The sequence below is a fragment of the Mirounga angustirostris genome, unplaced genomic scaffold (genome assembly GCF_029215605.1).
Source record: "Mirounga angustirostris isolate CCGP_5_RB_7025 unplaced genomic scaffold, mMirAng1.0.hap1 SCAF_1, whole genome shotgun sequence".
NCBI classification, from domain to species: Eukaryota; Metazoa; Chordata; class Mammalia; order Carnivora; family Phocidae; genus Mirounga; species Mirounga angustirostris.
In genome coordinates, this window is record NW_026991709.1 from 165,428,967 (window position 1) to 165,441,673 (window position 12,707).

Sequence of the window (12,707 nt, forward strand, 5' to 3'; positions counted from 1 at the left end):
GTGGTTTTGAAAAGAAGGTAAAGAACAGGAGGTTGGGGCACCTGGGTGGCTCAGTTGGTTGGGTGACTGCCTTTGGCTCAGGTCATGATCCTGGAGTCCCGGGATCGAGTCCCGCATCGGGCTCCCTGCTCGGCGGGGAGTCTGCTTCTCCCTCTGACCCTCCCCCCCTCTCATGCTCTCTTTATCTCATTCTCTCTCTCAAATAAATAAAATTAAAAAAAAAAGAACAGGAGGTTTGAGGGATGTATGCTGAAGAACTTCCACTAAAATGCTATGAAGAAAGTAAAAATGGATACATTCACTCTTTAAAGTTCTGGTTCTGGTTTATTGCAAAGAGTAATGGTATTTTGGCTTATGTCAGAAAACCCCTGGTATCTGCTGTAAAAATATTGACTAATGTGGGTCCTTGTTCCAAGATGCCAGTTTTGGGTAAGTGACATATACATGTGGAAATAGAAGCTTCTAATTTCTTTCTGCCAGTAGTGTTATATTAAACTAAAGTGACCTCTGTGAAAATAAGCAAATGATTAAATTTTATAATTTCCATCAGATATAGTGACACAAATTAGGAATTCAGTGTTAGTTGTTCCCCTGAACCCAGATATCTATTTTACTCTAACAGCTGTCTATTCTTGCCTATTTTTTTTTTTTTAAAGATTTTATTTATTTGACAGAGAGAGACACAGCGAGAGAGGGAACACAAGCAAGGGGAGTGGGAGAGGGAGAAGCAGGCTCCCGGCCGAGCAGAGAGCCCGATGTGGGGCTCGATCCCAAGACCCTGGGATCATGACCTGAGCCGAAGGCAGACACTTAATGACTGAGCCACCCAGGCGCCCCTATTCTTGCCTATTTTTAAGGCTAAAACAAAGTCAGGATTAGAAAGTCAAATAGTACAGCCACTCCCTAGCTTAGACCCTTCCTTTGCTCTTTTACAGAAACAAGAATTATTAACTACTACTTCCTTTAGTTCACATGGTGACTTCCTCCATGTCTCTAAATAACCTGCTTGTAGTGCTGTTTCTTGCATTTTCAATTTTGGTCATTATCTACAGACTCTGTTAGGGTACTTGAGGCTTAGCCTACTAATATCCCCACCATCCTACTTCCCTTCCCTTCTCTTCCCATTAAAGTTACAACCCAATATGTTGAGTGCCTGGCTGGCTCAGTCAGAAGAGCATGTGATCTTGGGGTTGTGAGTTCAAGCCCCATATTGGGTGTAGAGATTACTTTAAATAAATAAATGTAAAGTTACAACCTGATATAGTTTGTCCCTCTATGTTAAATTTACCAGGTAGGGCGCCTGGGTGGCTCAGTCGTTAAGCGTCTGCCTTCGGCTCAGGTCATGAATCGAGTCCCACATCGGGCTCCCTGCTCTGCGGGAAGCCTGCTTCTCCCTCTCCCACTCCACCTGCTTGTGTTCCTGCTCTCGCTATGTCTCTCTCTGTCAAAAAAATAAATAAAAAATCTTTAAATTTACCAGGTAAATTTAAGTAATATATTAAACATCTTTTTTTTTTTTTTATCAACTATAGACAGCATCTCTTGATCCCCCATACTGTAAGATGACGGTTTTGTTGGCACTCCTGGCCTTTTCTCTACCTGTTCTTCTGTCTTGCGCTTCCCAATCTAGTTTGTTAAAAGAGGATTCCATTTGGCAGGTTGGATTCCCGTGGGGATGTAACTGAAAGAAGGCAGGTTCCTACACCTACTTCTCACTCAATAAACTACTGAAATTCCATCTTCCCCAAGAAAACCTTTTGGGACCTCACTGGGAAATGCGTGATGTGTCTACAATCTTGTTAACAAAATGATAGCCTGGGAGTCCATGAACTGTTAACCCAACAGACCTTTGGCCTGTTGGGTGTTAACAACCAGAGGGGAAAACAATCAGCTTTGGCCGTTCCCTAAATAAGCTGAGGTTTATTTACTTTTCCCATGCCCTTTCAAACCAAAGGCTATAAAACTGCTTTATTAATATAACTCCTTTGAGAACTCTCTGATGGAATTAGTGACATCACAGTGAATTTTCAAGAAAATGTACATGAAATTTATTGTTCACCTTGAACTTCATATGGAGAAGTAAGTTGATTGATCTAAAAGCAAGTCATTCACTTTGAAAAGAACTGTGTCTTGGCTGTAATTGAGATTTTAAGGGTTGGGGGGAAGAGAGACGGTAATGAGCTGGGAAGCAAAACACCGCTGCCACCTAGTGGTTACTCATTCTGAAACACTGCAGTTCTTTAAAAGCACAGACAACAGAAAAGGAAACTGAGTTAGTACAGGAGACACCCAGCAAAGATCCTGAACCAGAGAAACTTGCATTTCCTCCTCCCTTGTTAGAAAAAGGTGTTGGTGAACCTTTTGCAAATGGTCAGAGAGACAAAACAAGGTATTAATGGGAGAGGCTGCTCCTTTTGTGTCATCAGAAAAATTAACGGAGCACTGACAAAGGCAAACGGTTGTGGGTCAACATGGACAGCCACCAGATCTCTAGCATGAAGTGGCAGCTCCAAAAGGAAGCAGGAGGTACAACAAATAAACAGAGAGGGACCACCGTGGGGCAGGCCCCCTCAGTACTGGTCACTGCTGCAGCAGCACGGGTCCAGAGGCAAAGCAGAATCAGAAGCCATGCCAGCAGGGATAAAGACGATCAAGTCACAGAGACTCAGGATCACTGATCAGCAACAGCTCTGGAGACTGTGGTCTTGAGACTGCAGTACTGCCTGATTTAGAGTAAACTACTCAGGGAACAACAAAAGTAATTAACACTCTTTCATAATAGTCCTGTGGGGGTAGATATTTTTATCAGCCCTGTTCTACAGATGATGAACTTGAGGCTAAGTCACTAGCCCAGAGTCACAGAACTAATGAGCCTTAGAACCAAGATTTGAACCAAAGCAGTGTGACCCCAGAGTCTGAGCTCTTAACTACAATGATTTCCTGCTTCCCTCAGAGAGAGGGAACAAGGGGTTTAACTCCTCTAACTCTACTGAATGTTATATTGAGGGATGGTTGTGAATTAGAACTCTGAAGGTGGTTTAGATCTGGTCCTAGATCGTCACCTACTTGCAGGAGGGTATTTAACTTTTCAGGAACTAATTTTCCTTACTTGTAAAATAGGGACATAAAGGAGACTATTTCATAAGTTTCTCTGAAGATTCATTGAGATAATACACGGTTTCTGGCATGTGGCAAATAAGAGAGCTTGCCTACAAAGATGATTGCCAACAATTTTCATAATTGTAAGTCCTACTACTCTTCTCAACAAGAGGTGGAATCTGTTCCCCTTCCCCTAGAATCTGGGCTGAGCTTATGACTTGCTTTGACCAGGAGAATATGGCAGGTGTGTTATTGGCTAGTTCTAAGCCCAAGTCTTAGGCCTGTCTTGCTCTCTTGGATCATTTGTGCCACTAGGTAAGGAAGCCCAGCCTAACTTTTGTATGGTAAGAGACCACATGGAGAAAGAGGCACCAGGGAGCCAGTGTCCCACCTGAGCCCACCATATGAATGTGGCCACATGAGTGTACCAAGTGAGATCAGAACTGACTGGCTAACTTACAGAATTATGAGAAATAAATGATTGATGGGGCGCCTGGGTGGCTCAGTCGGTTAAGCATCTGACTTTAGCTCAGGTCATGATCCCAGAGTCCTGGGATCCAGCCCCTCATTGGGCTCCCTGCTCAGCGGGGAGTCAGCTTCTCCCTCTGCCTCTGCCCCTCCCCCTGCTTGTGTGCTCTCTCTCTCTCTCAAATAAATACATAAAATCTTTTAAAAAATTAAAAGAAATAAATTATTGTTGTTAAACTACTAAGTTTTGGAATAGTTTGTTATGCAGCAAATAGTCCTCAGTAGGGGTGCTTGGGTGGCTCAGTCAGGTAAGTGTCTGCCTTAGGCTCAGGTCATGATCCCAGGGTCCTGGGATCTAGCCCCGCATCAGGCTCCCCGCTCAGCGGGAAGCCTGCTTCTCCCTCTCCTGCTCACCTTATTTGTGCTCTCTCTCTCTCTCTGTCAAATAAAAAAATAAATAAACCCTTAAAAAAAAAAAGTCCTCAGTAAATAGTATCTGTTAGTAGTATAATTGGCGCTGGTGAGGGATTCAGCCAAATATCTGGCCTATCTTTTCTTAGGCCACTGATTTTTCTCTTTCACTGGAATAGGCTGGGAGAAACAAGAGATATATGTGCAGATGAACACTGCTTATTACAAATATGTCTCCTCTTTTTATTAAACCAGAATATTGCTAGATATCCACTCAGAGAGGCTTTGTTAGCATTTCAAATTGCTATATACATTTGAGATAATATAGAAGCATATTTCTTCACACATTTACAATTCAGACTTTTTATGAGATTGGTTACAGTGGGAACTTCCAAAGCCTTTACATTGGAGGATTTGAGGCATGAACAAAGACTTACCCTTTTTTTTTAAATTGGAAAATTGTAATTTTATTTATTTTTATTTATTTATTTATTTTTAGTTTTTGATGCAGTGTTCCATGATTCATTGTTTGCGTATAACACCCAGTGCTCCATGCAATACATGCCCTCTTTAATACCCATCACCAGTCTAACCCATCCTCCCACCCCCCTCCCCTCTAGAACCCTCAGTTTGTTTTTCAGAGTCCATTGCAGAGACTTATCCTTTTAATCCAGCATCTCAAAGCCCTAAGGATGATTCTTTAACTTTTATCTCCTTTTTCTCTCCTTCCCTAAATCCTCTCTTTTTCTGTCTGTACATATCCTTTGCCTTCTTACCATGCCTTTCCTATCTCTTTTCCTTATTGTGACATAAGGAAGTAAGATCCTAAATAAGATCTTCCCTACCAAAATGTAAGCTCTGAGGAGGGGGAAATTTTTATCCATTTTGTTCTTTACAGAGCATTCTTTATTTAGAACAATGCCTGGCACACAGAAGGCCTGCAATAAATGTGTATTGAATGAATTAAATAATGCATGTGAAAGCCCTGAGAACAGTGTCTGATGTAGAGTAGGTGATGCTCAATACATATAACCTATGACAGTTCAGTACTGCTATAAATGCGGTCATTTACATTCATTTTTAAAAGTGTTTTATTATTTTTAGTCTTTCTCCTTTTTTTCTTTCCACTTTGTCCCTTTCTTCTTGTCTTTCTTTTTCTGTCATTGCATCTTCTCTCGTACCTTTACTTGTGGCCTGCCGGGGACCTCATAGATGTTTCGCCTTCATTCAGAGGATGTGCAGAGAAAAGGTTTTGGAACTTTGTCTTGGGTGAAATAGAATTATTTGTGATTCACAGCTGACCTAGGATTACACATAAAAGTCTGCTACTGAGGCGAGCCCAGTTTTGGTATTACTCAATATTTTAACCAGGGGCCTCGGTTATGGAAAAGAGCAAGTGTATTAAGTAATAGCCAAACAAATGCCTGTACATGTCTGTGAGCGTGTGGGTATTCCTAGTGCCTGTTGCTTTTGGCAATAGGAATGTGACGAGAATCAAGTAGAACAGACTTAGCTAATTTTCTCTTCTCCTTTTTCTCCATAAGGGAATGGAAATGAACTACCACATAGTGGATCAGTCCTTTCTCAGGCTGGTAACATTACGGAATCCCCGTTGAAATGCAAGCTGGACTGGCGGAAATCAGATTCCCATATTCTCTCATAAGCTGTTTGTCAAGGTAAATCCCATGCGTTTTAAAATCATGACTTCCCAGGGCTAGATGAGAAAATAAAAACACTTTGGACCTATAACCAGAACCAATTATAGAGATGTCTGCATTACCGAGGATAGTCTCTCTTGTAGGAAGATCTCTTTCTCCTCTTTCCTGGTGGTCTTTTAGATTCCAATCAGGAGTTTCACAAATCTGCAGGCCAGTGGCTGGGTGGCTTGGGCGGAGTACAAAACAGTATTGATGCAGTTCGCAACACAGCCTTGTTTAGGTTTCCACTATGCTAGTAGGTAGCTCAGACTTCTTGGCCCTGCTAATGTTTAATAGAATCCTGTTATATAGTCAGATAATATGTGTTTCTGCATATATTCTTCTGTCACTTAAGATCAGTGTTTTAAAAACAGAGTTGGGAGGAGAATGCGTGAGTCTGTGAGCCTCCTGTCACGCTCTCCCAAAACTGCCTTCAGCCACTCTGTTTTTCTTTCTTTCCTTCAAACATTTGATCATTGTGTAGACAATAAGTTACCAGGCCTCTTTACTAGTTAACCAACTTAATAAACCAACCCAGAGTCAGGGACAAGAGATTTTGAGCCATTCAGACCATCAGTTCTCAAACATGCTAACTTAATTGGTACATGAGACCCCACAATACACCAAACCCATCCTTTATACTTTTGGTGGGAAAATAATTTGATGATAAATTATAGAGGAGCAAAATGGCAACCCAGAACATCAGCGTCATAACATTTATGCCTGAACAAAATGATCAAGAACAGAAAGACAATGATATTTGAGATGTGAAATAACACATACAAGAAGTGCTCTATTTGAAACTCAAGGCACTATAGAGTCCCCCCACGCCCCAAAACAAAAAAGGGTCTTTCTTGAGAACTGTGGAAATTCCAGCAATCTATGTTGTCACATGTGCAGCAGGAAATTTATATCATTGCTAACTTTTCTGTGGCAGCCAAAGTTTTCAATAATTGGCAGGATCGCACATTGGTTTTCTTTTTTCTTTTTGGTGAATATAAAAATTTAATCCCTCTTAATAATTAACGAAGGAAGCTATTAAGTACTTAAGTCATATGTAAAAATGAAAGTCCCTGGCTTTGTATGGCATTTACTCTAAGACTTGCAGAAAGAACTTGCATACTTTGATCTCTTTTCCTGGTTCATTAGGAAAGACTCCATGGGGCCACAACCATACCTGGAAACATGCTGGCCTAAATGACTATGACAGCCTTACTTCTGGCCTTCTCTGGTCTTATGTTCTTGAAACTGTAAATTCTTCCAAGTCTTTGAGTAACAATCTGGTTTCTAGATTAAAATGATCTCTCTAGTGGCAGAAGTATAATAAATGGATGAAACCTTTCCAGGGAGTATTTGGCAACAGGTTCGAAGTCTTAAAGTATGCATTACCCATTCACCCAGCAATTCCACTCCTAAAGAAAGAATTATGAATATGAACAAAATGCATGTATGAAGGTGATTATTATAGCATACATTAAAATATTTTTATATCTTTTATATTTATATTTTTATATTATATATTACACAATACTAATTTTTATTTGTACAATACTAATTTTTTTAAAAGATTTTATTTATTTATTTGAGAGAGAGAGTGCGCATGAGCACGAGCTGGTGGCATGGGGTGGGTAGTAGAGGGCAGAGGGATAAGGAGGAGCAGACTCTTTGCTAGGCAGAGAGCCTGACGTAGGACTCAATCCCAGGACCCTGAGATCATGACCTGAGCCGAAGGCAGACGCTTAACTGACTGAGCCACCCAAGTGCCCCTACAACACTAATTTTTAAAAGTAGGGCATACAAAGTATGTATGATATAATCCTTTTCATCTAAAGATGTATGTCTATTCATAGAATATGACTGGAAGTATATATAATACAGTGTTAATAGTCATGATCTTTTTGTACTATTATAGACTTTTCTTAAATGTCTGCAACAAACATGTATTACTTCTGTAATAAGAAGAAAAGGTGTTTAAATATACTTGAAACACAAAAGATCATTTTGGCCACAGTGGTTGGAAGAATTATGAATGGGAAGGATTGGATGAGAGGTTACTGCAGTGGTTCAGGCAAAAGACAATCCAAGTAAGAACCAGGGATATGGCAGTGGGATAGAAAAGGAAAAAGAAGGAAAAGCTGATTGGAGACATATTCAGTAGTCCTATGAGAACTATAAACATATACCATACATTCAAGTCAGTAATAAAATTGATCTTTTAAAAGAGTCAACATGATTCATCCATATCCTTTTAGTACCTTCAAATATGTGTTTAAAGAAACTCAGAGCCAACTCTGATTTAGTTTTCTAGGTTTTAGTTTCCTGGCTTGTTCAGCTGAGTTAATGAGGGTCTAGTTGACAAAGAAAGAGAGTGTAAGAGGAGGACTGGACTGTGGAGGGAGAGAATAAATTCAATTTTGGATATGCGGAGTTTGAGGGGTTTGTGAGACGTGTATTAAGCTGTGGTACATGAGTTTGAAGCTCAGGTCAATCAGCAGATACAGAATTAGAGATCATCAGTATATATGTGAGTATTAAAACTGGGTGGTTGTTAAGGTTGCCTGGAGAGTGTCCAGTGAGAAAGGGGGTGAACATGGAGCCCTGTGGAACCTCCACAGTTCAGGGCACAATGAAGGAGAGGAAGTCACTGAGAAGACTGAGGAGCAGTGAGGTAGGCCAGCCCATAATAGGCTAATCCAGGTTCAGAGCCAGGCAAGAACGACTAGTTGCACAAGTTCAGGTTGCTTTCATTTCGGCTTACTATCAAGTCTGCAAGCTAGCACTGCAATGGGCACAGGAAATGAGACTCTGGGGTTTCTTCTGCTCTCGTGGGGTTGTGACCAAAGTGCAGGGGTCAGCATAGCTCCTCGCATGTCTGATCCGCCACTCCCTCCTCTGTAGGCTGGGAATGGGCCCTGCAGCCCTCAAGGTTCTAGGTACTACTGCTTCAGGCCATTCCGTTCTGTGCCATAGGCATGTCCTTGTGTCTTCTCTCTTCTTCCTGCCTCCTTGCCTGCACCAGCCTTGGCCAGGGCATACCAAAAGTAGCCAGAGGGGTTCAGGGGGAAAAGAAAAGAGAGGCGAGACTGTCAAGGAAGGAGTTACCAACAATATCAGATGCCAAAGAGGTCAAGTAACGTAAGTGTTAAAAAGTTCCCAATTTAAAGTTGTGATTTAAAGGCTATTTGTAGCCATACGCATAGGGTACCACCAAGCTCAGTTTCCCATGGAAGTCATTTTCATTCCCAGAAAATATAATCAAGGTATTTATTTTAGTTTTGGTATTTTGTTATGGTAACCTAAGCTAAGACATTCACCCTGCCAGACTCCTTCATTCATGGTGATTTATTCTTAGTGGCCTTATTATCTTTTCTTCCTTTTTTTAAAGATTTTATTTATTTATTTATTTATTTATTTATTTATTTATTTATTTATTTATTTATTTAGAGAGTGAGTGGGGAGAGGGGCAAAGGGAGAGGGAGAGAGAGACAATCTCAAGCAAACTCTGCACTAAGCATGGAGCCCATGGGGCTTGATCTCACAACCCTGAGATCACAACCTGAGTTGAAATCAAGTTGACACTTAACTGACTGAGCCAACCAAGTGCCCCCCTTTGTCTTTTCTAACAGCCCATCCCTTTAAGGAATTCCCATCATACAGGGTTGGAGTATATACCTATTGTGGGTTGTGTTCAGTGTCTCTTACATCAGCCTCTTGTGTCCCATGCACATCAAGGAATGTGGCAGGGTACCAGTTTCATTGTCCCCAGACCTTCCCAATAGCTGAGAAAACTATCAGATATTGGTCTTCCCAGAGCATGTGATGGACTTCTAGATGACTCAGGTCTGTCAGGGTCATGGCTGACTCATAGAATGCTCAGTTACCTTAAGTGGCAGAATAAAAGAAACACATTTAAATGGGGGGGAAGTGTAGGTCTTTAGCACAGAATTATAATTATTGGGTTTTCTTTTTTAAGATTTATTTATTTGAGAGAGAGAGAGAACAAGTGTGGGGAGGGGCAGAGGGAGAGAGAGAATCCTGAAGCAGACTCCGAGCTGAGCCCAGAACTGGAGGTGGGGCTTGATCCCAGGACCCTGAGATCATGACCTGAGCTGAAACCAAGAGCTGGCCGCTCAACCAACTGAGCCACCCAGGTGCCCCTAATTACTGGGTTTTCTAAAACAAGGTGTATGTTGGAGTCAACAATGCTTAGACTCTTCTGGAAGGGATGAGGCAGCTTCAGTCTTGTGTCTGTTGGGCCAGCTTCATTTGGGGCCCCAAACCAAAGCATTATAAATATCCATATCTTTTTATGTCTGTCATTGCTTATTTGGTTTTCCATCTGTCCTGCTCTGAAGCAGGAGCAGGAAGAGAGAGGGAAATCGTGAGCTAATCTTTAGAAGAATAGTGCCAGATATTAAATCTATAAACAAAATAGATTGAAGCAGAAAGAATGACTCAGAGACGAAGGAAGCATGAAAGCAGTATCACACTGGGAAAATGTCACCTGAAAGTGCTGACTGTATGTTCCTGGCATATCTGTGATTGGTCCTTTAAGTTCGATCACAATTCAGTTCCTGACCTGCTTGTGCCTCACTGCCCTGTTGAGTGCATTTTCATTGTTTCCTCATATCGAGCCCTTAGATTCATTTATATAATGCAAGCTGATGACCCATGGTGAGATCGTCCTTTTCTCTGGTGATAATGATCCTGTCACACCAGGTTCCTGTTTCATTGGAGCGTGAACGGAGTGGTGCTGATTGATGGGGACCAAGCTGGAGTGAAATAAGGATTTTACTGGAGGGTCCTTTAGTCTTCCTGTACAATGCTCAAAGAGTACTTAAAACTAGGAGTCATTTGAGTGCCCTGCCTTGTCAGGGTTAGTCTGTAATGGAAGTTACAAATGGGCAGCCCCTGGGTCAGATGTATTTTATTTGGTCCACCCAGGGTTTGGAGTTAGTTGCCAACATTTAAAAATAGGGATATTTCACATCCAGGTTTCCTACTGTTCTTTAAAATGGGAAGATCTAGAATGTTGGATCTGTATCCCTTCCTAGAAACCATTGGCTAATGCTGAGTACACTGCCTTTTAGTGGGGACAGGAGCCCTCTAGATTTCCATAGTCCCCACTGCTGCACACATTTATGTTGGCCTCCATAGGCACGGAAGTTTGTGTTCCGTGGTCTATGGGAAGGATGTGTAGGGAGGAAAAACCTTTTTTCTCTGCCTTCCTAGTGTCACTGGCTCAGGAATCAAACTGATAATAAACAGATTAACAAGAAAAAAACCAGTTTTAATTACACAGGTACACAAGGGAGTTTCACAAAGAATTGAAACTCAAGGAGGTGTCCAGGTAATTGAGGCTTATATACCATCTTAGGCCAGACAAAGGAAAAGGGGTTTTTGAGTTTCTGGATGGGGAGGCAAGTTATGGGAAGGCAAGAGAAGGAAACATAAGATAAAGATGGGATGTCTTGTTATGCAGATAAAGAGTCTCACAGGTGATAAAAGTTGTCTTTCTTCCTGGTACAGAAATAACTTTACAAATGGAAATTTCCTTTCTAAGTGTAAATTTCCTATACAAAAGGGGAAATTTATACTTGATTTTTAAGCAGTTAGAGGGAAGCAGTAAAGAGCTTTTCCTGCCTCTGCTGGTTCTCAGGTGTCGTTAGCTCAAAATAATCCATAGGCCAAAGAGATATATTTTGGGATTACATATCCTGGTACCCTTGAGAAGGAAACTAGACTAGCATTTATTGAGTTACCTTTATGTATGAACCATTGTATCTTGTCGTTTACACATATGATCTCATTTGATTATCCTCACAGTCAAGTAAGGTTTCAGCTTCAATGCTATAGGGACCATGCCTATGACATGCCACCCCAAATATGGCACTTGGACATATTGAGTATTTTATTATTATTATTATTATTTTTAAAGTTTATTTATTTTTTACTAGTCTCTATACCCAACATGGAGCTCAAACCCAAGACCCTGAGATCAAGAATCACACACTTCACCAAGCCAGCCAGGTGTCCTTGTCGTATTGAATATTTTATTTATTTATTTATAAAATAAATTTCTGGTTTTGTTTTTTGTTTTTCTGTGGGGGGGATTAGGGGGAGAGGGAGAGGGAGAGAGAGAATCTTAAGCAGGCTCCACACCCAGCATAGAGCCTGATGTGGGGCTTGATCTCATGACCCTGAGATCATGACCTGAGCGGAGATCAAAAGTTGGACACTTAACCGACTGAGCCACTCAGGTGCCCCATATTGAATATTTTAAATTGATTGAGTTTGAAAACAGCAGAAGCAAGAAGGTCATTCTGGCCTCTGCCTACCCTTCTTCTGTAAAACAAGTCATAAAATCTTTGTGTGATAGTTGTCCTTCCTATTCCTGGAGGAAAGGAGCATCTTTTTTTTTTGGAAAGGAGCATCCTTATCTCTAAAGACTAAAGACAAAGGGACGCTGAGAAGAATGCTAACAAACAGGACTTGCTAAGTTTCCTTCACGTTCCTTGATCTATCATATTCTTCCATCTCTGTCTACTCTTCATCAAACCTAGCATAAACATACTCAATTTTTTTTTTTGCATTTTCACTTCCTTAGGAAGGCTCCTGTGTCATGTAAAACTTATATAAATTTGTATACTTTTTTTCCTGTTAATAAGTTTTTGTCAGTTTAATTTTCAGACCCAGCCAGGTACCCTAAGAGGGGTGAGAAAAACTTTTTCCTCTCCTATACCTGTTTCTTTCACCACTAGGAGAGTCCCAGCACTTAGTATAGTCAAAGCTATGGTAGGAGCTCCAAAGTATTCATTGGATGAATGAATGTGCACATGAATGCATAAATAAATGAATGAGTTATTTATTTATCCCATTTTTGTAGATGAGAAAACAAGGCCCTGTGCATTTAACTAACTAGCTTAGAATCATATGGCTGGTAGAGGTTACAGGTGGGATTCAAATATGAGACTGTTTGACTCCAGAGGTCCAGTGTGAAGGAAAAGGGAAAAGACCACGGGTCATATCAGG